Consider the following 27,426-nt stretch of genomic DNA (forward strand, 5'->3'; position numbering starts at 1 on the left):
GAAGTCCCGAGAAGCTAGGGGCATACAGAATACTGTGATGATGAAAGTGCTGCCCGTCTGGGCTTTCTTACAGCAGTCTCTCTTGTGGGAATAAAAATGTTTTTTTTGCAGAATTACATTGTTTAGAGGGAAGGAATGTGGTATTGAGATATGCTTGCAGTGATAAGAAAGCTTAGCAGGCGACCTTGTAAAATGCAGACAACCAGACTCCTTAGAGCAATTCGGTGAAAATCACGGTGTCAAGTCAGATAAGTGAAGAAACATTACCACTTCAAACAGTAAAAAAGTAAAAAGAAATTTGAAATTTAACAGGCCGGCAACTGAAGGCCGTGCATTGTCTGTGAAGCATCAGATAGATTGTGAACCTAGATTACCCACTCAGTGGGGAAACAGGGGAGGGTCCTGGTCATCGAAAAAGTATATAAACTGTGTTATGGAACTAGTAGGTGCGCTCCTGCTTGTGGGACGCCTGCCATTGCTATTGCAAATAAATTACTACTTCACTGAAATCCTCGCCTGAGCCTAAGTTATTGGCTACAGAGTGTTTCTCACACTCTGAATCTCCCTGAGATGCTATCAAGAATAACTTTTAAACACTAATTTGTTTAGCTGATAATTTTTTAGGATCATCAAGTCCAGGACAGAAAACTGGATAGAAATGAGACAAAACAGGCGATGGTTGCACCAGATGATCTTGAAGGTCTTCTCCAACCTTTACAGTTCTATGAAAACCAAACCAAAGAATTCATGCTTCTGATTAAATCCCACTGAACAATGCTCTCCCACAGCATTGCAATAGGATTTGTACATCAAGAAAGACATTACACGCTTAATTTGGATCGAAAATATTTCAGACAGGCACCGTGTTTGTTTGTGTGCTGTTTAAAGAATAGCAGTTTTAGTAGTGCTCCACATAGCACCTTTTATTTTCTTTTATTTCTAATCATGACCCATAAATACTGCTTTAAGCTGTAATCTTTAAATTAATTATCTTAATATTTTCATTCTCTTATTTAAAGAACTACGACTGGTTTGTTTGCTGTTTTTTTTTTTTTTTTTCTTCCAGACAATTGAGTTAGTTTTCATGTCTTTAACATTTCAGTGTACATCTTTTAATATTTCTGTTTTGGGGATCTCTTTTGGTATTAACAGTCCCTTCTAATTAATTTAACAGTGTTTATATACCTTATGTTCTGTTTTGCTTTCTCAAAACGCTCAATATAAGGTGTTAAATAAAACTTAGTCTTACTCCTCTTCTTGCACCATCCTACTCCTCCCAAAACCTAATTCACTGAAACATAGCATCACTGTAGAGATGAAATCCTAGCTTTCTGTAGACAACCACCTCTTTGCTAAAGGAGAAAAAGAAGACTGAAGTATTGATTTCTTCCCAGTCAGCTTTGAGATCCACAATCATGCTTAAAACATTGCATCTGTAATAAGTGTTTTTTCACTTTAATGACTTGTATCTCCCTGATTTCATCCCAGCTGTGTATCACCATGTGGTGAGAAATGCAAGAGAATGTTGTTTTCTGATGAGCAGGGCTGATAGCTGTACAGTCTTTGCTGGTAGTTACCTTGTTTCTCATCTCATTTTTTTTCCTCGACCATTCATAGCCAAGTGAAAGAACGGGAGACTACTTTCTAAGTAATTCTTCATGATTTTAAAATGTATTTTTTCTTCTACTTACGTGCTTTACACCCGATTTTCCACATTAATGGATTTCTATTCTACATGTAGCATTTTAAATAATACAGCCAAACAGAATTGCCTCCTGATTTCTGTTTGAGACAGCAGGTGGCGTTACAGTTTCAAGCATCTCAGCAAAAGTTTATCTTTGTCATACAGAAAATCACCTTACAAGGACTCAGAACCACTTTTTTTTTGTTCCTGAAATAACAATGAGTTTCACAGTCCTTTAAGATTTTTTAAACATTTTATAAATAAAACAGTGTTTTGGTAGTCAAGTGTGAAAACAGATTATTTCAAAAAGCTTGCAGTCCAAAGCTCTAAACATAGTTGATCTATGCTGCTATTTGAAGCTGTACCTAAAATTAGTTTCTAAATTATGTATCTACCAATCTACTTTATAACCAGCTCTTAAACCCACACTATTGGCAGTAGCATTATGGGGGAAGGGAGTGCTTTCAAAGTAACAGAATAAACTTCTCTAAGTTCTGTATTTAATACTGTTTGTAAATGAATATACTTGAACTATGACAAAGAATTCGTACAGTATAGTAGATTATAGGAAGAGTATAATACAATAGTATTATTATAGTACTACTATTCAGTTTTGATTGCTGCAGAAAACTGTAAACATCACCTTTTTGTTTAGGTCATGTCAGTTTTGCAGTAAACATACAGAATCAAGAGTTAATCAAATGCTGAACTTCAACAAAACTGTGGTTTGGTAAAACTACATGTATTTGTTTAAACAAAAAAGTCTGAATGACGGGAGTTGAAACAAAGTCACCTCTAGCCTTGTCTGAATTCATCCTTCCTTCCCAATTACACTGACGGTATGCCAAATCATTCCTCATTTTCAGAACTCTTACCTCCCTGCATGGGAACATCTGCATTACTTGTATTCATTGAGATTATTGTTACCATTTCTGACACATGGAGAAATCAAAACTTTTGCTGTGCTATATCTGAAGGTCTGGCTAAAAGTTACTAAACTTCAAATTTTAAACCATTTTCTTGTCCAAATATTATATTTATATATATATTTGCACAAAAATTATGTCTAAGGGCAGCAGAGGTTTGAGGCTGAAAAAAGTAAGGGTTGGTTAGTCTAAGTGAAGAAATTTAGTCATCCATTTACTTGCTTAAAAACGAAAGTACCATATATTTGATCCTGTTTTAGAGAAAGGAATTTAGCAAATGGCCTCTTGACTCACCCAAATCATACCCTCAAGAGACATATTTACATTCTGCCCTTGGATACACATTTAATTCTGAAATGAATGTGCATCATGAGACAAAAATGGGGTTCCCATTTTTTTCCTCATTATAGAGAACTTGAACACATATACTGTTCTGTAAGACCCAAATGGGAAAAAAAAAAAAAAGTAAAACAGAGTATGACTAACTTCTGTAATTTTATTTACTGTTTCTTATCTGCAAAATTTCAGGTGAATATTAGAATCCAGCATAATGGGCATGACAGGAGTTGATGTGAAATATCTGAAGAAATTTAAAGAGTACCTTTCCTGTTACTGCTTGTCCCCAAACATTATTTAAAGTGTGTATGTTTTTAGGAAGGAGAATAGAGGAGATAATACAAGTTTCTATAATGCAAGGTCTGTTGGAATGTGTGTGGGAAAAGAGTTACCAGACTCTATTTCATTGCCTGATAAATTAATTATCAGCATTCCCAAGTCCTTGATTTACCATTCAGGAGGTCTGGACGAAAATGCTTTCGGGCTACATGCATCTCTCTGAAGGCTCATGGAACACTACACAAAACACTTCAATCACTCATTAATTAAACTTTCTAATAGCCCATCTAAGCAAGGTAAGAGGATGAGATTTCAGTAGGAGGTAGGTGTTGTCAGAGTCCCATCAGGTGTCTGTCTTGATCTCCAGGCACATAAATACCATTAATATCTGGTCTTAAAGGACTTAAGAGAACAAGTCCCATTGATTTTTTTTCAATCACATACTCATGTAAACCCCACTCAGAATCGTTGTTCTTGTTTTCTAGGTGAATAAATGGATTGACACAATGATTAAATTCAGCGTTGTTAGTGGTAGCTTTTGGAAGCTAGAAATAAAGGGGTTTGGCCTGGGATTAGGGCTAGTGAATGCAATTACAATACAAATACTGCTGAGACGGTTCCCCAAGAATACATTTCCTTGGAGCTTGCATACAGAACGTAGCCAGATTTGTATTTGGTATTGTTGCTGCATGGGAGAATACTTTCAAAATAGTTGAATTTAAGTACGAGTATTTAAGTATATGTGTGGCTTGAATCCATTAGTCTGTGTTTCTTTTAACTCCAGGGGGAAGGGATTCTCAAACCTTTTCAGAATAGGAGCTGTAATATTCATAGAAAGTGTATTCTTTTACCCTACAGTGACCAACAGAGATCACCCTCCTTCTTCCTAATACTTGTATGTAGTTTCTCTGGGATATCCATCCAGCCATTGCTGATTCAGTAAAGTAAATTAGGAAAGTCTTTAAGGTGTATTTAATTATTCTTAATGAAATTTAGCAGCTTAAACTACAGAAAAGCTGTGTGCACACGTGAGCAACAAATCCTCATCAAGTGCTCTGCAGATTATCATTGAAACTAAGATCGCTGCTGAAGAGCAGCAGCCCTCAAGGTATGAAGATGTTTTACATGCTATTGGACAGGTTCAAATTCACATTTAGTCTTCAGAAGTTAAATAGAAAATACAAACAGTTTTGGCCTTGCTTCCAGTACACTGTTGGGAACATAAATGCAAATTTTTAGACTTGTTTCCTTAATTGCTTCTTGCAAAAGAAAAAAAAAGATTAACTATCAACTTTCTGCAATCAAATGCCAGCATGAGATGGTGTTAGTCTTTAGCTAGCATACTTGACAAGTAATGAAGTGAATGTAAGAACTGTATGCCAAATAATCTGGCTGCTGAAATCAAACAAAATCTTTCAAGAAAATCAGTTACTTCCTGGTGCTGCAATTGGTAGCAGGACTCCATGTTCTGATTTTAAAATAGTATTCTAAACAGGAGCTAACGTGGTGTCCATAAATTAGAGTAGATATTTGATGTAATCAGCTACTACACGCTAAGAAGTTTTTGAAACCTTGTTTCAATGTTTATGTGACTAAAAGGGGCCTATGTGTAGTGTTAACACTTATGACAGAATTGGTACAAAGTATAGAAATGGAAAATACTGCGCGGTAAGGCAAAAGATTATCAAACAAAGAATGGATTATGATCACAGTTAAGTACTTGAGTGGCTGCTGACTTTACCAAGTTTACTTTCTACATTCTTACTAGCAAAGAAGCAAAACCTCAGCATTCCCTATGTAATACACGGTGATTGTCAAAACATAAAAAAAATTGACAGTCATATTTCTCAGATATATATTCCCCATCAGCTGTTAGGGAAGAATAAATCTTGCATCAAAACTGCAGTATTTTCTAGTAATGACATTAGAATGTTAATTATATAACACTAATATTTAGCATCAAGTTTGGATTTTTTCTTATAAATGAATTTACTAATGATCATCATATTAAGTGAGGATGGGCCAGTGTTCCTTCTGAAAGATGTAGCATCTTTTTTTCCTAAAAGTATGTTTTGATATAGTTTATAGTAAAACACTGTAAAAGCAAAGATTACCACTTAACATTTCATGCTTGTAGGGAAATCATTTCCTGCAAAATGCTTACAAATGAGCCTCTTCCTTCGCAAGTCTTGACTGAAATGCATTATGCAGAAATCTGACAACTGCTCAGTACAATTTGCAAGCTGCAGAAAATTCAAAATAGTCCTACATGGCTAGGCAGAAATTCACTTACAGCAGGGAGGTTAGGTAGATTTTTGTATTGTACCAGCCCATGTTGTGTTTCATTAAGATATGGTGAGCATCACAGGATTATCCTGTGACGGCTAAGACTTTTTGCTCCAGGTCTAACATATTTGCAGTTAATGAGCCTGATTTTTTTTTTTAACTCTCCCTTTGTTGCCTTTCATAAAAATCCAGTAGGCTGTCAAATATTTTATTACTTTTTGTAAAGGAGCCTTCTCTTGGACAGATATAATCTTGATATTGATGCATTCATCAACTTCATGCATAGTAACTCACCCAGGTAAACTGAGTAGGTTCTACTACATAGCAGAAGAACTTAATGTAATAAAATTAATCTCATAGCAGATATGAAATTAATATCTGATGTGACGACAGCAGAAAATGTTCTCACAAGAAATTGATCAACAGGTATTTGAACAGACAGAAATGAAAGCTAAATTAAAACAGCCAAGACCTTAACAAGAAAAAGCACCAAAAAAAATAAATAATTGAAATGGTAATGATGTTTATTTGTACTTGCTATTAAACATGAATGATTTTCATAAACTAAGGAAAAGCTGTAGTAAATCAAATACTAATAAAGTAAAGCTATATTGTGTGACAAAAATTCAAAATGTCATCTTAAACTCACAGTGAAGTGGCCAAAAGAAACAGTGGAGAAAAAGGGGAGAAAATAAAATGCTGCACTCGCTATACCAAAAAATAGATCAAGCCAATATCTGAGTTTTTCAATGCAAGCATTTGATTAGGTGCTGTTCAGATACCTTTCTTCCCTCCTTTATTTTTCTTCTATATCCATACACATTTAAAGTGCAATTTCTCTTAAGACAAAAATGTCCGCAAATTGTTTAAAAAAAAAAAAAGATAAAACCATCTATATTGATTATAAATGTTCAACAGAGCTTGGACAAATCATCGTGCAGGGGATATACTAGGAGAAAGCACTGAAGCAATCAGACTTAAACCAGCTGCATAGACACAAAGGAAAATGATAGGTTTAGCAAATGAATGCTAGTGATTATATTTCCATCACTCTGTGTTATATTGTTTGTCTTATCAGGACAAGATTGAACTTATTCAGAATCTTAACTATTCTGATTTCTAGGTACTATTCAGGGACTTCTTGGAAGAACCCCTGAGGGAAAGAAAATGCATATGTTCACGTTGTAATGGATCATATCTGAAAAGTGAAAGGTACATTCTGAGCTCCTGGGGCTTCTGTCCAATATTTAAAACCAGATCTTCAGGGATTTTAGAATAAACTTAAAACTGAGTTGCAAAGCTTCCTCACTTGGGAAGGAAAGGAAAAGGAAGGGAGGTGTAAGGTGCTTCTTTCTTTACAGGAAATAAACAGAGCTCTGTAGTATCAGAAAAATAGTAGACATAATAATAAATACAACAAATCCCAAATAGTAGAAATTAGTTAGAAATCAGCTATGAGTTGATTTTTACTGTAAAATGAAATAGTGGAAGCATAAACAGGAGAGGGGATGACTATCATTTACCTTGCTTTAAGATAAATATACTCATTTATGTAGGTGGATATCCTATATTTCAATTTATTATTAAGTGTTAGTAAAGGAGACCTTGTCTTCCTTTGTGACATGACTATTTCAGTATGACAGCATGATATATATATATATATTTTTTTTTCAAAGCTGTTAATGTTTTGTACAGTTTTTCCAATTGTTTCTGATTGGACAGGGTAAACTGTAGAAATGTTACATATGTTAAAATAGTTGGTGAGAACATGGTAAATGCAAGTATTACAATTTAATGTAGCATGGCTTAGAAATAATAATTAGATCTTAGAAGTTTAGTAAGATGAACAACCTAGATCATATCATTTCTGTGTGAAAAGGGAAGAGAAGCACATTTCCTGGCCAGAGGCAGATACAAACAAGCAGAATAAGCAACATCTCTGCATCCATTTTCAAGATGCTTTTGTATTTCTGCTAATCTGATTAGGAAAAATCTGAGTAGAAGATCAGCAGACTGAATATAAACGTATTTGTTCTGAGGGATAAAAGAGTAGGATTTTTTAATGAATTCCCTCATCTGCCCTTTTCTGTACACAATGCCATTTCCCTAGGCATTTCCATAGTCTCTTGTCCTTCCCTTCATCAGTATCTCCTTTCTTCACAAAACTTCAGCACGTTCTCTTTTCCTTCACCCTTGAGCTGTAACAGTGTTTGGATTCAGGTTTATGTTTGGGGGAAGGTTATAAATTGCTGCAAACTTCACTTTCTGTACTACCTAGAGCAAGGAGAACATGAAGTAAAAACTTAAATGGTTAGTACCATTTTCTGTTTGGTCCCATGGATTTTCATTTGGTTGATCATTCATTTCTTTATAGCCATTGTTTAAAAAAAAAAAAAAAAGTATTTTTCCTTGACATTTTTCGTTGTCCCTGTAGCATTTTTGGTCGTCCCTGTAACTGTATGAAGAATTCTATTGGACAACTAGAATTTTATATGCGTTTTCCAAAGATATTGTTAATATTACAGATAATATATGATGGTGAATCTCACTCCCTCAATTCATACAATATCATAAATGCTCCCAAATAGAAAGTTTTATTTTAATTTTGGCTTCCCACATTCAGAAGCCCACAGGTGTAATTAAGGTTGACAATAGGTGAAACTTCATAGATTTCACTGGATTTCTAAACCCTACCTTAACAGTTTCATCTTCCAGAAATTCCTAGAATTTCTTTCATATTGTGTGCAGTACCTTGTAAATCTTTGACTGACTAAATGGTGTGTAGAAAAGTTAAACAAAGCAGTAATAGCAGATGCAGTTTTGACTAAAATAAATAATTGCAGAAAATGATTTGTCTTAAAAACTTTCAATTAAACCATTTTTTCCCCCTAGAAATTTAACAATAAAGAGGCTTTTTGAATTGAAAATGTTTGCTTCTATCTTTGTCTTGTTTTTAACCTTTCCAGACCTGGGGTATAGCTGAAACATAAATTTCAGCATTATGGCCGAAGTTTTAACAAACAAGAGAATGATGGGCTATGCTGATGCAATGCATTCTCCCATCTTCGTTCTGAGTCTCTCTTTTTGTCAAGTTTTCTGAGCAAAGCTCTTTAATCATTACTTGCTTGTTTGGGTTGAACTTCATTATATTTCAAAATAATTTTAACAGATCTCAACAAATGCTACTTGCTGCATACTACCATCTTCATATGTGCTTTAGAATTTTTGAAGATGCAAATTCATTTGGAAATAATCCTTACCATCTTTGAACAGAGTGTTTATTATATTTAGCAGTAATTGTTTTGCAGAAAATTAGGAAACCAGCCTGAATCTCTTGAATGATTTATGATTCAATCCCACTTCATGAGTAAGCTTTGCCAACTGTTTTGTTTCTACCATGAAAGCTTTATATATATATGGGTGTGTGTACACATATACATACATTATATATATATATATATATGGGATTGTGCTTCTAAGTGTACATACGCAAAAAAATATGTAAATATATGTGGTATTTCTTCCCACTTGGTTCTGAAAGCTTTGTTCTGTTGAATTAGATAAGCTTGAATAGAAGCACACTGGGACACTGGCAATTCAGGATATTCCCTTTTTGAACAGTCAAAGGAGCTTTATTAATAAAAGGAGATAAAAATGTCATGTCAGAGCTTTCAGAAATGTTCTATGCTTCAGAAGACAATACACTTATCTGACTACTACAAGATGAGACTGAACTTGTGATGACAACCATGACAACAAATCATCATGTTGCTTGCTGTGGCTCAGGTCAGTCTAGTCTTCCTTCTGCAATGATTTTTCTATAGTACTGCAATGCAAATATACATCTGATAGTGTTATTGTATTATACTCTGGAACAAATGAAATCTGCCAGCGATTATACTTGTGTAAATTTTTACAGGTTACCAAAAACTATCAGTTTTTGAAAGGGAGTTCTACAATATTTGAATAAGTATGCTTTTACAATACAAATAATAACAACTGTGATAATTAAGAAGCATACATTATTAGATCACAGTAGTAAGAATGAGCCAAGTTCTGTCACTCTTCTTCACGCTAGATAGAAAATAACTTCTTTTTAACAGAATTGCCAGAGCAATGGAAGTTTCTAAGTAGTATTAGTGAAGCTGCATAGGAAAAGGCTGCAACACCAACATGGTAATGACCGTGTTGGTTTCTAATAGCAATTAAAAATATGTTTGCTGAATGCTTGTGTGATTCTTCTCAGTGAGTGTATGTGTATGTGCCTTTTGACTTGATTTAGGGATTTAAAATACAGAAGTAGATAGGTGGTGTGCTCTACTGTACTGCCTGAGATGCCCACAGAGAATGTCCAAAGACAGTCTGTAAAACAGCCATATGGCCAGGAGCTGAAACACATTAATCGCTGTTCCAGAATAATAGGGGTGTAATCTTTTCCCTCTCTACTTGGTTTTGCAGAATAGGGCAGTATTATTAAACCACTTGATTGAATTTTTCTTCAGATATCTTAGATTTTGTTCTAACAAGCTTCTCATTTTCACAGCATGTACATTGCTCTTTTTCCAGTAACACAGAAAAATGCAGTTTCATCTCATCTCTATGGCTACATGGCTTTATGCAACACGACTTTTGGAAAATTGTGAGAGTTTTTTGTTGTTGTTGTTTTGTTTCTTTCATTCTATCAAGGTTAATAAATCTATTTCTTCAGTATCAGAGGAAGCAAATACTGAAAATAGTGATATCAGAAAGGCTACATGGGTGTTTGTGTGTATAATATACAATATTTCATAAATGACTTACCTAACAGGCAACTTGGAAAGGGATTCCTTACCCAGGCTCTACTATGCATGCAATACCCTTGATAGCTACTATATGGACAGAGTTAACACCTATTATCTGTATATACTTTTTCACTTCCATTTCTTCTTTCCTAAAATAGAGAATTATTTACTTTATTCCTCACTGTTGTTTCCTTCTTTCATGCTAAAGAAATTAATAACTTAGAGCAGTTAAGATCTTATTAAATGACATTTGTATACTTGTGAAGTTTGAGTAAAGCAAATAATGTCACCGTGGAATTAAACTAAATTTTTAAGGCCACTTGAAAGGTTGTAGTTATCATAAAATGCGTACATATTTTAATCTTGGTTTGGTGAATGAAGAGAAGATGATGTCCATGACTCTCAGAACTGATTGTCCTGGGTGATAAATAAAATCAAAAGGAGAAGAATAGGGGCAACTGGAAGGTTTGCTGCCTCAAGGGCAGAAGTTGCCAAGCAATAATTCAGCAACTTGTTTATGAGAGTTCCAAGCTCCAGAAACATCGTGTTTGGTGCTACAGAAATTCATCTATTTTTAATTCATAACAAGTATGATATGGATTGTGACAATGAAAGCTTTCTACTCCCTCCTTCCATCTGTGTTCTACATCCATCTGTCATATTTATCCCTGTTTAGATTGAAAATGTTCTGAATTTGTGGCAGTGTTTGTGTTTACAATACAATCAACCAATAGGCTGAATGTGACAGAAGCTGTGAGACCTACAGATATTATCACTTGCCAACAGGAGCTCAGCTACAGGACATTTCTGTTATTGGAGTTCCTAAATTCTGACATATGCTTATCATGTTACAGGTAAGGAAAAAACACAGTTGCTTTCTACTGTCCTTAGGGCATACCACTTCTGAAAAATAACAGATCAGCCAAAGGATGGCTGGAAACAACTGGCATCTGAGTGAATGAAATGGTAATACTGCCTAAAATACAAGACTCAGGCTAATCAATAAATAGATTTTTTTTTTCTCTCAGATGATGAAATCAAATGCCTAATTGTTACTTTATGTACAAGATCTATAGTTTTTGCTGAGTCTTTAATTTGTTACAAATAAAATGTACAGAAGGAAGAAAAAAGGGGAAATGATTTAAAAACAACTAGTTCAACTTTTTTTTATTCAGTACCATCTTGAATGTTATCACAGAGGTCAGGTAAGAACAATGGTTTTACTTCTCTGAGATTTTTTTTCCAACATATTTAAGGATTTTTTAACTAAAATTACATAATTGTTTTTTAGATTTAAAAATATTATTCCACAGTATACTGTTAATTTATCCAATTAAGCATATGATAATACTTTCTAGATTTCCTTTTTCCCTGAGAAAGCTGCATTTAATATGAACAGTAATTTGGATATATCCTTACACAAATTATGACTTCTGAACAGGTTAGTAGTGAAAATAAATTAGGAAATTTAAGAACAGTTCAGAAGTATTTTTTTTGTGTTTGTGGAAAGACTATGATTATGTTGGTAGAGCAGCAGAGGGTAACAAGCTTATTACATGAATCTGCACTCTCAAATGGCACTTAAAAAAAAAAAAAGTTGTGGTTTCTAGTATTTCAACTAAAATGAGTGCACCCAGATACTATAGGACATCAGAAGCTTTCTCAAACAACTAAGCCCACATTTTTCACCATGCTGAAGGAAAGAAGTTCCTTGGCTATGATAAAAGATTCATTCACTGCTATTCGATTCTGTATGGTGGTACAAGTGTTTTATGCAGTCACATGTTGAGCTGGACCGAGAACTGATCTGAAAAAATTCTTCATGAAGAGAAAAATGGAGGGGGAAATAGGGGCTAATTTTCATTGGATCATTTTCTTGATTTTCACCATGTAACCATACAAGTAGCTCTGCTGTCATAATGGAGAGAATTGTGGTGGAGCACCATATGTGAATTGGTAGGACACTAAGTAGATTGATAACAAGGAATACTAAACCTGGCATCGCTCCTAAAGTAATACATATCAGATTATGCCCTCATTTCTGTCATTGTGACAGAATTGTTATTTTTTTAAAGTGTGATAAGATGGACTCTGCCAATGTCCCATAAAGCAGGATTTAAAATAAAGACCAGGCAGAACAAATACCAGCTAATTATACTATTGGGAGAGCAAGATGAGACAGCTTCAAAATTTGATCTGCAGCATCACCCCACATTATATGAAAAAGCAGCTCCTCAAAAGGAGTAGCTACTTTCCTGCTGATCCTATCATCTGATAACAGAAGAATAGTGTCTGAACATTAAGAAAAAAAAAGGGGGTGGGAAATGAGAGTATAACTTAGAAAAAAGGTAAATACTTATATATTTATTTAGAAATGAATGAAATTATTCCTGTTGAAACTTATCACTTTTTAAAAAGAGTTCCACTTAATAAAAAAAAATGAGATCCACTTAAAAAAAATATGCATTTTTTGCTTAGTAAATTATGTGTCAATGTACTTCTCAATTCATAGAAATGTCACACTAATTTCAGAGCATAATCTTCATTTATTTATTTCAAAATTTGTATTAATTTTATCATGGCAAAATAAGCAATCTCCAGCCATGCTATTCATCCAATCTGAATGGCATGGAATTTAATTCCTAATAGGCTGTATGTGACGCACATGTATTTCCTCCCTAACAATCTGCATTCTGCACATTGACTCCACCAAAAGTAACACCTTTCAATAATTTAATGGCTGAGATTCACTTAATTTATATTTTTTATAATAAAAATGTACAACAGTATAAAAAACAGAAATAATGTTTTGGACAATTTAGAATTTTAGGATAGCTTATCTTCAAATTTAGAGCATAAAAAGGATGTGTCCTATGGGAAAAAAAGGAAAGTAGAGAAATTTGGAATTTTAAAGCAACTGAATCATCAGTTTGTTTCTGTAATAACAAATAGCACTGATAGTGCTAGAATAGATAGAACCAGTTAATCTTGTTTTGGAGTACAGGAAATGTGCAGCCATGGGGATACTGCTCTGCCTTGAGTTCTACTGTAAGAAGTAAACAGCAATCTCAGGGATAATACCGTACCCTAAATTCCATTAAAAGCTGAATACCAGAGGTGATAGGTATAGGCATCGTCTTTGTACTTAAAGAGCTGACCATTGCTGGAATTGGACTAACGAGGAGTAGTACTTCATCAGTAACTCAGCAGCTTTCACTTGTTCTTCCAGCATCTATTTCATAACCAATACCATAATTCCATTGTAATATATGTTTTTTCCTTCTACAAATAAAAATTCTAATTATTGCAGTACTTTATCCTGGTCTTTTCCTTACCTCTCTCATAGAATCATATGAATCATAGAATGGTTTGCGTTGGAAAGGATCTTAAAGATCATCTATCATCTCTCATTTTTTCCTTACTTTATTTTGTTCTACTTACATGCATGCATCTTAGTTATTTCTGTGTCTCTGAAAGTGTCCTAGTTTTCAAGCTGATCTCCAGAAAAGCATCTCTAAGATGCGAGACAAATAATATGGATAATATGGGTGGATTTGGTGACCAGAGCTTAAATTTCAAATAACAACATGCAGGTCTTCACTATTTTCTGTTCTATAAAAGAACTATTTGATTTTGGAACACTTCAGTTTGAGCTTCAGTAGCATAAGTAATTTGTCTTTTAATAACTTAGTGTAGGAGAACTGCAGTACTCCAACCGTCTGCTTTATGCTGAACTTTTTGAAGCAGCCAATTTTGTCTTCCAGAATGTGGCTGTTGCGCATGCTGGGTGCTGATTGCAAGTATTATCTTAAGAGAATCACTTCTCAATATTTAAGAAAATTACTCTTCTTTTAAAGGCATTCTTTTATGCTTTTATACTCCTGCTGGCTTAATCGCACCAGGAGGTAACTGACAAATAGCATCATTCAGTTCCATGGCTGCTGTTGCAGCTGCATTGTATTTATCAAATGAATTGGGAGGAGGAAGAAGACAATAAAAAATCAACAACCTGCAGCTTCTTGAGAGAAAACAACAACAACACAGCACCTCAAAAAATGTCTACTCTAGAGTAAAGAATGTAGCTTGACAACAAAAGGAAAATCTGTACTCTTAGTGCAACCAGAGTGGTTTATCTGTATAACAAGATGGGAGCAGTGTTTGAGAAGGACCTGAAAGAGATCCATAGTCTGTGGATACCCTGAAGTCCTGCTTTACAAAGAAGTCATAAAAAATTGAATACAGGTAGGAGCCCTGAAAGATAGACTAAAACAAGAATTATCTGCCAATGAACATTTTTGCTTACTTTTTTGTATTAGTAGGCTTATGGAAAGAAAGTTCAATAATGAGTGTGCTAAACAGTCAAAATTAGAGGTCTTGAAGATCTAGCGTTTTTATGTGTAAACAACCTGAACTCACCTTACATTCCTGAGTACCTGCTGCCATGCCAAACTAAATCCTTGTTAAGTCTGATCCTCTTTCTCCTCTTCTATTCCTTACACTACAGTGTGGATCACTGCTCTGTAACAAAACCACAGAAGTAAAGAGCCATTTAATTCAACAGTTTGACATCTTTTCAATAATTGCTTTGTTTTCTGTGGAAAACAAAGTTGGGGAGAAGAAACAAACCTTTTCTTTCAATATGTTGCATCCTCCTGTAGCTTACCACCATCTGGAATTACTATTTAGCATGAATTCTTATCCAGGGATTAAGATCAAGTTTATAAATGTTATAGTTTTTCATATAAAACTAGTTTTGCCTACATTCAGATCTAGTGTAACACTGAATTTGAAGTGTTCTAATCTGAGTGTAATTTAGGTAACAGTAACACTAAAGGCCATATGTGTGACCTTCTGAAAGTGAATTTGGAAATGGAGTTGGAAAGCCTTATGTCTGATATACATCATCATCTACTTTAGTCAAGTGCTTATGCAAAGCATTTGGATTAATTAAATCATAGGATTCAATTACAGTATTTCATCATTCCAGTGGTACTGAAAAAAATGTGTATAAAAAATTGAAAATCTTTATGAAACTCCAAGGATCATAGAAGGTTTAATTTTCTTTGTCTATATAGCCAAATTCTGGTATTAAATTTCACTAAGTGCACAGTGTGTTAACTGAATGCAGCTTACAGAATCCTATCAAAAAGATCAGGTTTTCTACAACTAGAGCCATAAATTCAGAACAGTCAGTATGCTGCTAACCTCAAAAACCTTGTTCTTATTTGAGCATCTAAATAGAAGAAGAACTCCTATAAATGTAATACGTGGTATTCAAAGCAGATTTGCTCTCCTTTGAAAGAATATCTCTTGAAATGTCACTCCCAGTGCAGAGAAGAGAAATGGAAAGAAACAAAATCAAAAAAACAAAGTAGCTCTTGCTAACAAGTATTAATACAAACAAGACTCTTTACCATGATACAAATGACCACTTTTTTGCTACATAAAAAAGAGCTATGAATGAATCATTATAACCTCTGAATCCACAAGTGCTGTCTGAAGAAACAGTTAAGCTCCTGACATGGCAGACATGATACAGTATCACCAGATAAGAATTTTCTTTTTTCCAGTGGGTCTGGAAAATACCGTTTCAATTCAGATGAATAAAAAGTGAGCTGATTAAATACACTGTTATCTTTTGGTATCATTGAAAGATTGAAATATTTTACCAGCTTTTCTGACCATTTTTCATAATCTGACAGAACTAGACACATTTCAAAAACACTGATACACTCAAGCAAGCTACACAGTTCTAAAACTACCACCTCTTTTGTATTTTTATATGACTGTGTTATATCTTTATGCATGCTCGTTTTAAAGGAGAAGAGAGATGACACAACTTTGGCTTCCAAGAAATTTTAGTCAAAGCCATTTTTAATGCTTTTCAAGGGAGAGAGGAGAGAGGAGGGAGAGAGAGAGGGAGAGAGAGAGAGGGAGAAGACAGAAAGTGACCCCCTAAATATCTGTTAGCTATAAAATGACCAATGGGGGGATGGCCATAATAAGTGTTCTATTATGCTGTGTTAATATCACATATCAAAATTTCCTCAAACAAGCCTCACTAGACCAGAGGTTCATTCATTAATAAATTCCACCAAATAGTACATAGTACAGCTATGACAGATCATTTTCTGTTTGGCTTACTAACTTCAAAAGCCTTTTCTGTCTATTCTTATCTACTTATTGCTAGTGTTTGAGTCTTTTTGGAAAAAGTAGTCATGATAAATTATATAAATTTAGGAAAAAATCACTAAAGAAGTCTCTAGAATGAAGCACTTAATTTGTTTTATAGTTCTTTGTTTGCAAAAACATAGTGACACTGTTTTTACTTTTAGATATCAAGTATTTCTGTTGCAAATATCATAAACTATTATAAATTAAATATTTGTCAACATCCAGAATACTTTGTTTTCTGTGCATTCCCATCTTTTTCCCTCTTTACATACATCGAAGTAAGTTTGCTCAGATTCCTTTATTTTGAAATTAACCCTTCTGTCTGTCAAGTATAGGCTGTAGAGCTATTTAGGTTCCTAAAACTGCAACTCCACTTAAATACCAAAAACATGAATCCCATTAGCAGCATGAAAGAAAACAGGCAAATATTTCCAGTGAGATAAGGTTTGTGCAGAGAGGCAATCCCTTTTCTTATGCCAATTGCTGTAGCTCTAAAATATTTCTGCTCATTTTCAGACGTACTACTCTCCACAGATGCCTGGTCAAGGTGTTAAAAAAAGGAAACGCAGGGAAGAAAAACATATTTTGGAAAATCCAAGGTACGTTTAAATAAGGAGCAGGGAAACGTTATTAAAAAGACTGCTGTTTTTGCTACTGCCTCCTGTTTTATCCCAGTATTTTTCTGTTTCCTCCATTTATTTTAAAGATAGTCATATACTGTTGTCATACAAGACTAGTAGCACAGTCTATGCAGGGATCAAGAAGCCATGCTCCGTATTGTAGCCTAATTTTTCATGGCTTATAAAAATCTTTTTAATTGAGCGATATTTCAGCGATTGAGCGATTAATGCATATATCCTTTCCTTTATCATAGCTGCTGCTGTAACATATGGTTTGCCTGTCTGCTTTTTGCTATATATATTTGCTTTCCAATTGCCCTGAAGATTCCTGAATAAATTCAGTACTGCATGGCAAACTACTCCCTTGACCCAACATGAAAAACCTTGTGATTTATAGTTTACACTTTTATATCCTGAAGGAACAAGAAATTGTTTTAATACAATGGAATTAAGTTTTGTTTTTGAGGTTTTCTGTTTACCTCTCTCTGTGGCTAATAAATTTACAGAAATTTTGCACTGGTATTTTTTCCTCTAGCTAGTATTTTCACTAGAGAGTTTGTACCTGTACTTCTATTTGTTTCTATCAACCTGTTTTTTCTAGTTCTGAATTTACTCCTCGACATTGCTTTGTGGTTTCACCATTGATAATGGTTTTCTCTTCTGCCTTTTTTTTTTCTTTTTTTTTTTTTTTTTTTACATCTGTAAGAACACTGTGCTATTCAATGCTAACAGATTGACAGGAACATATATGTTTCTTTCTTCTCAAAATTGGGAGAATGACAGCATAACATGTGTTTATAGGCTTCATTTTTTGCTCCCCATGTTTTGAGGTTTCTGCTGTTTTTCAGCAGCTTTGTATAAGTTTTCTTCCTAAGATTAAGTCTAAATATAAAGAAGAAAAATAATATGGAAATTAAAGTTACTATCGTGTATTTCATACTTAATGAGAATTGGTAATTGGTTAGAAGAATTAAAATTAATGATTTCCACTAAGCTTTGAAGTTTGATTTTTTTCCTTTCCTTTTTTTTTTTTTTCTTGAGCTTTTTAATTGATTCTCCCCAGCAAAGTCAATTAAACAATGAAAATGTCCACAAAGTGGGCAATGGAGATTAGGTATAGTCACATGTAGAGATTATTTTCCCCTCTGAACAATGGTTTATCGAGTGACAACACCACTGACAAAAACGATTCCTTGAATTTGCAAGAACTGTTTTCCCTCATTGCACAGTCACACCTCAGATATATTCATGCTCACAAAATGCATATGCTTAGATTTACAATCCACTAGAAATAGATGTGCCAGACTGACTAAGAGGAATTCCTGTACAGAAGCTGCCATTTTGTACCTGTTTGTAAGGAAATGTTACCTAATGTCAGGTTGACAATTAGAAAATATTTTTTCCCCTTTATTTTAATTTATGAGTGCTTGCTGTCTTTTTTTTCTTTTCAAACACAAATTGTGATTTTAATCTTTGTTAGCACTATGCTAACATGTGCACTGTAACTACATAAAAGGAGTTGCACTGAACACTTAACCAAAGCAATACCATGGAACAGCTGGGCATTGGTTTACTTGAGTTTGTATGTAACCTAAGAAAGGCAGTGATTCTCTCCAGGCTGTGTTGTTGTGTGATCTTTATATTGGTATGTATGACAACAAACAGCTTTTAAAAACATCTCTATAATATTCTGTAATAATATGTAAACAAAGCATATCATGTTTTATCACTTCAATATATAGCTTAGTAAAGAAATACAAAAGTAATAATAAATTCAATTTAATGTAGACCTTCATTATTGTTATATATACCAATTCTTCTATTACAAAATATGGTCATATTTCCATTGCAGAAGTCACAAAACTGCTCTCAGTCAGAAAGACCAACAAACTAAATAAGTGGAATGGGATGTAAAAGTGAGATTGGAGCAATTAAGAAACCAGAAACTCCTAGGGGAGGAATGCAAAACCACAGAAAACCGAGTAAATCACTGGATCTAAATGCTTCCCTTAAACTAAGGAAATGCTTCATATGAAATCATCAATATTAGTGTTTTAAATATCAGTATTTTAAAGCATGCTTCAGGTTCTGATGAGGATTTATTCTTTAGATGCTTCTGAAGAAAGAGGAGAAGAATCTTTTTAGAATAAACTAGATTTCACTTACAGTTACACTAATAAATTAAACAGGCTCAGGAAGTACTTCTTGGCACTGGATCTTCCTTGTCTGTACTGTTAAACTGTAAAAACAGCACCTATCATGTTTTGGACATGCCCTTTCTCTCGGTTCTCAGGCATGTTTTGGAAGTTGGCACAGGTTAGAGTGTTCCCAATAGGCAATCTACATGGGAGTGCCCTATTTTTGGGAGCTAAGAGAGTCTATCAACATGAATCCAAACCATTCTAAGACATTTACTCTGCCAGAGAGCGTCTCTAGATAAATTTAAATGTTCTAGCACACATGTAGCTTACAGGGCTGGTTGTAAATTGTTTAAATGAGAAATAATAAATAAGAAAAAGACCATTATCTTTCTAGTTCTAGAATTTGTAGAATAAGTGTACATAATCACCTGAAGTTAGATCCTCAAATAGTGGCCATATTTTAACCAAATGTGGGAGAAGTCCTGATACTTCATAAAGTCAGGGTAACAGATGATTGTCATAGAAATACAGATAGATATTTAATTATAGCAACACAAATGATACTTCTGATCCTATGTTTAACTTCCTTTAATTTTTGAAAGACCAGAATATAAATGCAGTAGTCAGAATGGCATGGACTCTTAGCTTTTCTATGTTACAGCACTGACAAGAATCTCGATGGCAAAAGTGAAATCCAAAAGGTTCCAGGATCCTTTTGGAAGTTACCACTAAAACCGTAAGAAAATTGGACAGTGAAGTTTAGACTTCTCCAATGAAAACTAGAATTTATCACAACTGTCCAGTTACTGAAATGGAGGACTGATAGAAAGCTAACAATCTTGTGTTCTCTAGATGGTATCTTACAGAGTATAACTCTGTGTATTAAAAATAAAGATAAAAATAAATTTTAAAATATTGGGATGGCATAACATACTCCCTAACATGAAACATGAAAGCAGGAAAAGAAAAATGATACTTCAGCTAGAGTCAAGTATTTTTTTTTTTTTCCCATGCAGTGACTCAGGCTTCAGTACCCAGCTCTTTAAAACTGGAGAGGATGATCTTGCCATTAAAAGGATATCTTATTGAATAACAGTCCTGGTATATCTGCTGAGAAAAGATGGTGTGCCTGGGGGTAAACAGTCCTACAGTTCTGATTTTGTTTGTAACTCCCAACTTCACTGTAGTGGTCAAGATCGTATGTAGGGAAGGAGATCTTCAATTGACTTCAGATGAAGTGTGCTGATGCTTGTAAGTAAAATACCTAGGCTTACTTTTCAGGAATAAAGCAGACTTAAAACCTTAAGCCTTGCTGAAAAATCAGTTGGACTTTAGATTTAAATAATCTAAACTGATAAAAAAAGAAAAGGATCTTTGAGTTTACTAATCAGTTCTCATTTAGCAACAGCTCTAGTATAGTCCCTGAGTACACCACATGTACAATAACATTGTAATATTGTGTTTCCAGAAAACAGATCCACACAAGTAAATAAAGGGCCATTGATAAAAATTTTTCATCTTAAAATATTAAATCTAATTCAGGTGTTTGAAACTAGATTTACTAGATACCAGTTAAGATAACACTTGAGTTTGAATTTTTCTAAGAAACATTTTTAGGTTTCTGAAACATACAGTACAGTTGATGTAAAAACCTATTAATATCCCTATTTTGAGATGCAGCAGCTGAAGGACTTGTGAGAACTGGGTATTTTTACAATAAAAAAATTCTACTATTTTTGCTCTTTTGCAACAATGAAATTAACAGCACATGCTGGAGTGGATATATTTCTATCCTGAATAGATTAGCAGTGCAGTACATAATAAATTGCTTATATTATGCAATTGCCAAAAAGAATATACTTTCCTCGTTTGGTTTTCATAATAATACATTACAATGAATTCCACAATAGCTTGTTATGCTTGCTTTCATGTATATCCAAGTAATTCTTCCATCCTCTCTAAAGCATGTGTCACTGTTAGACAGATAAATAATACTAATGATTTAGAAAACCAACAGATTTTGATTGGTGATCTGTCATGAGGAAAGTAAAGAAAGAAAATAACAATTGGTGGAAACCATGAGTCAATTTGGCAGATATCTGTAGGTGGATATCTGAACTGATAAAGAACAGAGCAGTCCTACACACTAGTGGCTAGCAAGTGCTACACCTCCATGGACTAGGTTAAGATGAACTCACCCTGAAATCAAGAGAACAGTTTTTTTAGCTTTTTTTTTTTTGTGTGTGTGTGTGCAGGTGGTGGGGAGGGACACAATGGCTGGTCAGGTGCTTACCCCAAGTCTGATCACCACATCAGGGTAGATGCAGCATCTGTTCTGTAACCTTCGGTGTAAGATTTTATGTTTCTTTTCTTCTAGAGATATCAGTATACTCCAATTGAAAGTAGTTTTCTTGCACAGTTCTATTAATTTTCTTCTGTCATGATCTTACCAGTTGGGAAATTATGAGAGTAATTCTACAAAAGTAAAAATAAAAAAGTGGGGAATCAGCTATTAATACAAATAAAGAGGACCAACATCCCTCATGACTTATTTTATTTTCATCAAAATAAGTATATCACTTAGATCCTTTTCATTGAATATTAATTAAAGAGCATATTTTGGTAATATGTTGTAATAATACTGTGATAATAGTACTACGCGTTTATAACTTGAATAGTTTCTCGGGAATGCAATAAACAGTTAAATCTTGTCTATAGATTATTTTCTCATTTATTTGCTCTGTAATGTGATATAGGGTAAGCAGACTTACTGTTTCCTCTTCTAGTCTAATGTAGTATAACCTTACGTATTTCTATTTTTTACCATCAAAACGCAAGGGTTGACCCTTTGACATCTAGTATTTCTGCTTCAAAAGCTTGCATGCTTCTAATCATTTTAATGTCTTTGTGTTGGTTCTACTCCTGCTGTACTTTTTTTTTTTGAGAATGTAATTCAGTTTTTCATACATTAATATAAGGTCAGAATTGTTTTTCCGATTCTTTTCTAATTTTTAATTTTCAGTTAAAGAACTAGAATGTTATATTATGCTCTTAACTTGGCTTTTGTAATATTAAATGAAGGCTGAAGGCAACTCTACCACTAGGGAAGCACAGATGAATACATCAGGGCCAGGCTCAATGGAATAAAGCTGAAATGCATTTTCCTCAATTTTTAAAGCACATGCCTGTTGTTACTTGCTGATGACTATGCAGCAGTAGTGACTGAGCTCCATTTCTGATTGCATTTCTGTTTTTAGAAAAAGAAGCACTAAACAGCATACATTTTCACCAAACTGTGAAAGGGAGATGTAGCTGCTGCTGAAGCATTATAAACGCAGGTAAGAAGAGAAGAGAGCTGGGAAGGATGAAGAGAGGCCCTGGAATGGAAGTCAATCTGTAACATTTATATGTTTTCTAATGTTATTTTGAATGACTTATATTTGGAGTAACTAAACAGAAAAATTAGAGTATGTTTTACACTTTCCTGTTTCCCAAATCAGTATAGGCTCAGCATAGGCCAAGGAAAATAGCAAGCTTCAAAATCCGTATTTCATATGTGCATTATTTAAGGCCTAACTTACTCTTCTTTAATTAAAAAAAAAAAATTGTCATTAATTTCAGTGGGCTTTCCACAGATCCTGATGTAAATAGCACAATATGCTGTTTTTAAGGCAGAAAACTTTTCAGAAAACAAACAAAAATAGGCTAGCCAAAAATGTATCTGAAGGTAGAAACTGTTGAAAAGTGTGAACATTAGGTATAGCATCACATGACATTTACATATAAATATATAAAGTTTAGATATTAAACTTTACAAGAGTGCTTCTCTGTAACAGTTGGCTAAAAAGTATGTCTATTAGTCAGTGCATGAGAACCTGTTATAATAATAATAGTAATAAAGTGCTCTTTAATTCACAAGATTTAGCTTTCTTCTTTTTATGCTCAATGCCACCCATCTGCCTGTGTTGACACTGAAGACAACACAGATGTTCCTGTGATTAAATTGAAATGAGAACTTTCATCAGCTGCAAAGAAGTCTGTTTTAAGCGTATACTATTGTTATTACTCTGCCATTTGAGTTGGGATTCCAGTATTGTCTGGAGTGTAAAGTATTAATATCATGGAAGGGTTCGGATTAAATGACTGTTAAGTTGTTTGCATGGATGTTCAGACTACTAATATGACAAATAGAACAGCTGTAAAATTCTGTTCTCCCCTCTTTTACTTGAACTGCACATTTTTCCATCAACTCCCTTCTAATACAATTTGGCAAAATACATATATATATATAATATATATATATATATTTTTTTTTGCTAAGCTCTTCACCAAGTCGCCTTGTCCGTACTGGGTATATTCTGTTCTTTGGCATTAGTAATACTACCAGTTTCCCTAGAGATGGTCTACTACTCCAAGACAGTCTATAATTAATTCCACTACTAACTTTATTGAATGATAGCAAACCTAATTCATTGCAATATTGTTGCGACCTTATGGTAGCTCTGTGGTATCTTCCCACAATGATCAGTCCTTGGAAAGGGGAATCTTAAGCTACTGGTCTTCTGTTAGAGTTAGCCTGGCTCTTGCAGGCTATCACAAGGCCCATAGCCTTTGCTAGTGATGAGTCACAAAAAGATAAAGCAGAACCTGATGTTCTTGTCTTTTCATATACACAGTGATGGGGTGATATATTTTTTAAAAAACTGTCAGCAGCTGACACTACTTCTAACAAGAGTCCCGTCATCATTACAGGACTGAGACAGAATTGGTATTAGCAATACAGAGACAGCTCTGTAAGATATTCTTATCACACACCAAATCCAAATTAAGCAATGAATTTTGAAAACAGATACTTGTGCTGTGAAGCGTTCAGTGCGGTGGCCCATATTTTATAGCATTTATCCATTTTCTTACAGCTGCAGACTTGCTAACTCTTCAAGAGCACAAAAGAGTACTTCCTATTTGCTTTTTAGACCAAGTGAAATTATTTGTATACAGAACCATGTCCCTTCTTGTCAAGTATCTCCAGAACTGTTTCTCTCTGTCCATCATTTCTGTCCACGTTTTTGTAACTATCTTAACAGAAATTTCTTCAATAGGTGGCTTTGAAAAGCAACTGAAGTTTGTATTTTAGTTTGCCCCAGTACTTTGAGCTCACAAAAAATACGTGCTTCATATTGTAATAAAATAAAATTAAATTTAAAAGCTACTATATTTTTACCGTGATTTAGATTCTAGCATTGTTTTGAACAGTTGCATCTTCGAATAAATATTCATGATGGCGAAGTATTTAAGCTAGTTTTGGATAATGCAAATACAGCAATGAAGTGATTCTTAGTTTGAAATACGATTAGTTGAAATCAACTGCATTTGTCATAGTTTTTAATTGAAATTCCACATAAGCTGTTCTTCTCACTAATGTTCTCATTAATGCGCCTATAGGTCCGTATGTAGGCAAGAGAGTTAAGATACAGATTACAGTAAGATAACCATGGATTTGCAGTGCTCCTTAAAAAGTGTCACAGCAGTGAGGTTAAGAAAAGGCAGATAAAATATAATTGTGAAATTCTGTGTAGAGTAAGATATGAAGCTATATTGGAACTAAGGACTGAGGCTGATCAATTATAATGGTATCAAGACCAATTAAACCCATAGAAAATACAATATGGAGAAGGAAAAATAGAAGAGGGGAAAGAAAATCTTACACCAAGAAGACAGTGATGATTTTACAAAGGTTTCCCTCACTCTTCTTAATACAAAACTAAAAATGTCAGGAGTAATTTTAATGCAGTTTGCAGTTTTCTGATGAAAAAACTTTCAAGCTTCATATAGCAGCTAATCTGTGCAGGTTTTTTTTAATGGATTTTTTTAACAGAAATTATAATGGATATCTTCTTAATTACTTTCAGACATAAGCCAAAATACGGATTCAGGTTTTTCATATCTGTCTAGGTATAATGGATTTTGGATACCATGTTCTGAAGCACCTGGCTTTGAGTATTTCCAGCCTTCGGTGAACAAGAAAGCATTTTTTCCTCTGCAGCTTTACGCAGACACCGGTGTATTTTTAGGCTGTTTCACAATGAATAACACACTTCCAGACATCTACAGGGTGCGGACTGGAACCCAAGGGTGTGCAGTGAATGGGCAGGGACAAATCCTCGGAGAAAGCCGCGGCTTCCAGTACGTGAGCTACCGCCGGCACAGCCCCGGCTGCTGGCGGAGCTTGCTGCTGCCCCCGGCGGCAGGCTGCTCGGCGCTGCTCCTCCCCAGCTCCTCGGGAATGCTGGGAATGTTGAGTCAGGGACTAGCAAACCAGGCAGCCGCGCTCGCAGCTGACAGGGAGACTCGCCGAGGGACAAAAAGACTAGGGACAGGAGCGCACAAGCCTCCCCCGACTGCAGCAGGTTCCCTCTCTTCCTTGCCTCGTAGGTGTTCGGCTTCTCCGGCTCTACTGCTGTCTCCTTCCTCCCAGCAAACGAGATGTCAGCTCAACGTGATGTTGTAAAATCCATGTGAGGACGAAAGACAGATGCAATGATTTGAAAGGTGAGAGGCTTAAACGAGAATATGGCTATCATGCACTGCTGTGAATCTGTTGCGATAAAGGAATTTGCTATATATTGCTTTCTACAACTGTCTGATGGTTGAAACTGGAAATGAAATCGCAGAAGAGGCTTTTTATATTGCCTTAGAAATACACCGTAATAAATGGGACCAAGTCCACATCTCCTGGTAAGAGTGCCTCTCCCTGCAGAATCGTCAGCCAGAAACCTTTCTTGCAATTTCTCCTTAAAGCAGCCATAGGAGTCATTTTCTGTGCCCAGTGTTTAAAAATATTATTATCGTTGTTAAACTCTTCTAGAATATAATTGATGAGCTTCAGAAATTCTTTGCTTTATATCTAGAAACTGGATAATGCTTGGTGTTTTAAAAATTGTGTTAGGAAAAAAAGATATTTCTGTTCCCTTTTAGTGTCTCACAAAGGGAAACCAGAAATTAGCAGGATAGTATTTTGTAGTTATATAATTAATGAATACTTACTGCATTTGCTCATTTAGGATGCTGTGTGATTTTTATTTTTAAAGATCATTTTAGGTAGGACAAGAGCGATGCAAATGACAAAATCCATGCATACATTCATCAAGGATGCATCTATATCTTGCTGAGAGCGCTATTTAGTAATACGATGGAGAAATAATATATATTTTTATTAGTGTGTGATTGATTTCTAGGCAGCTACCTGCTAAGCCCCGTGATGATGGATGGGAATGTACTCCCTTAGCGGCGAACTGATCATTTTCCCCTTGATGGACACTGCAGCCGGCCACTTGCATTGGCAGACACAAGCTCGCTGCAAATAAGCACGGCCAATAAGTGCAGCGAAGAGGAGGGAAAAGCCCACTTGTCAGGGTTAGTTTGCTGGTTGGCTTTTTAAATCAGGGGTTTCACTTAACTGTTTGTTTGTTTGTTTGGGATTTGGGTGGGTTTTTTCTCCCCCTCATATCCCCCGTGTGTATACGCAGGGAGGCCGCCTCACACCCCGGCCCCTTCAGGCCCTTCTCCCGCTCCCTCCTTCCAAGGGCGGGGAAGGTTCCCCCCCTCCGTTCCGTCGCTTCTCCGCTGCCACTTGCCTTCCCTGTGGCGACGTCGAGGACGGCAAATATCCTCTCCGCCTCGGCCCGGCCCTGCCGGCCTCCTGCCGCCCTGCCCTGAGGGCAGCGGCCGCGCTGCTCCCGCCTCGGGGGCTGGGCGCTGCCTCCATCCCTTGCCGAGGGGGAGCCCTCCCGCAGCCCGAGGGGCAGGGGGACGCTGCTGGAGTCCTCTCCTGTCAGGCAGGCAGGCACGCAGGGGAGGGAGGGAGGGAGGGAGGGAAGGAGCCCGGCCACCTTCCCAGCTGTGAGAGCGCCGCGCCCCGCCCGCCCGCCTCCAACGCACCCCTGTGGCGATCTCGCTGCCGGCGGAGAGGCTCCCTCTGTCCGCCTTGGTGCGGAACGACCCTCACTGCCTTGCCAGCCGCCTGCGAGAAGAAGGAAGAGGAGGAGGAGAAGGGCGGGCTCGGCTCTCCCCAGCACCCCAAGCAGGGCTGCAGGCAGCGCCCCTTCCAGAGGGCGGAGGCCGGGCGGTTGCCGCGCGCCCGCTCCCCTCACGCCGCACGCTCCCCTCAGCGCCCCATCGCTGCGGTCGTTTCGCGGGGCC

General features: G+C 35.7%; 1 protein-coding gene and 1 long non-coding RNA gene across 21 annotated transcripts in view; one reads left to right on the forward strand and one right to left on the reverse strand.

Annotated features, from left to right (window-relative positions):
- Positions 1-7,910: 7,910 nt before the first annotated feature.
- On the reverse strand, positions 7,911-27,302 carry LOC106040519 (uncharacterized). 2 transcript variants are annotated; one of them, XR_007158084.2, is made up of 5 exons: positions 27,166-27,302; positions 21,521-21,702; positions 14,709-14,810; positions 10,312-10,441; positions 7,911-9,337 (listed from the first exon to the last, which is right to left on the reverse strand). It is a non-coding gene; the product is annotated as an uncharacterized lncRNA (long non-coding RNA). The 2 variants fall into 2 exon arrangements; XR_007158085.2 differs by lacking the exon at positions 10,312-10,441.
- The window catches only part of ERC2 (ELKS/RAB6-interacting/CAST family member 2), a 523,782-nt gene continuing 510,217 nt past the window's right edge, over positions 13,862-27,426 (forward strand). For 17 of the 19 annotated variants that reach the window (XR_010834045.1, XM_048047565.2, XM_048047547.2 and 14 more), the window contains exon 1: positions 25,533-25,776. The gene's annotated coding sequence lies outside the window, so the exon portion shown is untranslated. Of the gene's footprint in view, positions 14,535-16,982; positions 17,066-22,484; positions 22,566-25,532; positions 25,777-26,462; positions 26,641-27,426 lie in introns of those variants that run through there. The other 2 variants (XM_048047550.2, XM_048047548.2) reach the window with 2 other exon arrangements.

Source organism: Anser cygnoides, chromosome 10 (assembly GCF_040182565.1).
Source record: "Anser cygnoides isolate HZ-2024a breed goose chromosome 10, Taihu_goose_T2T_genome, whole genome shotgun sequence".
NCBI classification, from domain to species: Eukaryota; Metazoa; Chordata; class Aves; order Anseriformes; family Anatidae; genus Anser; species Anser cygnoides.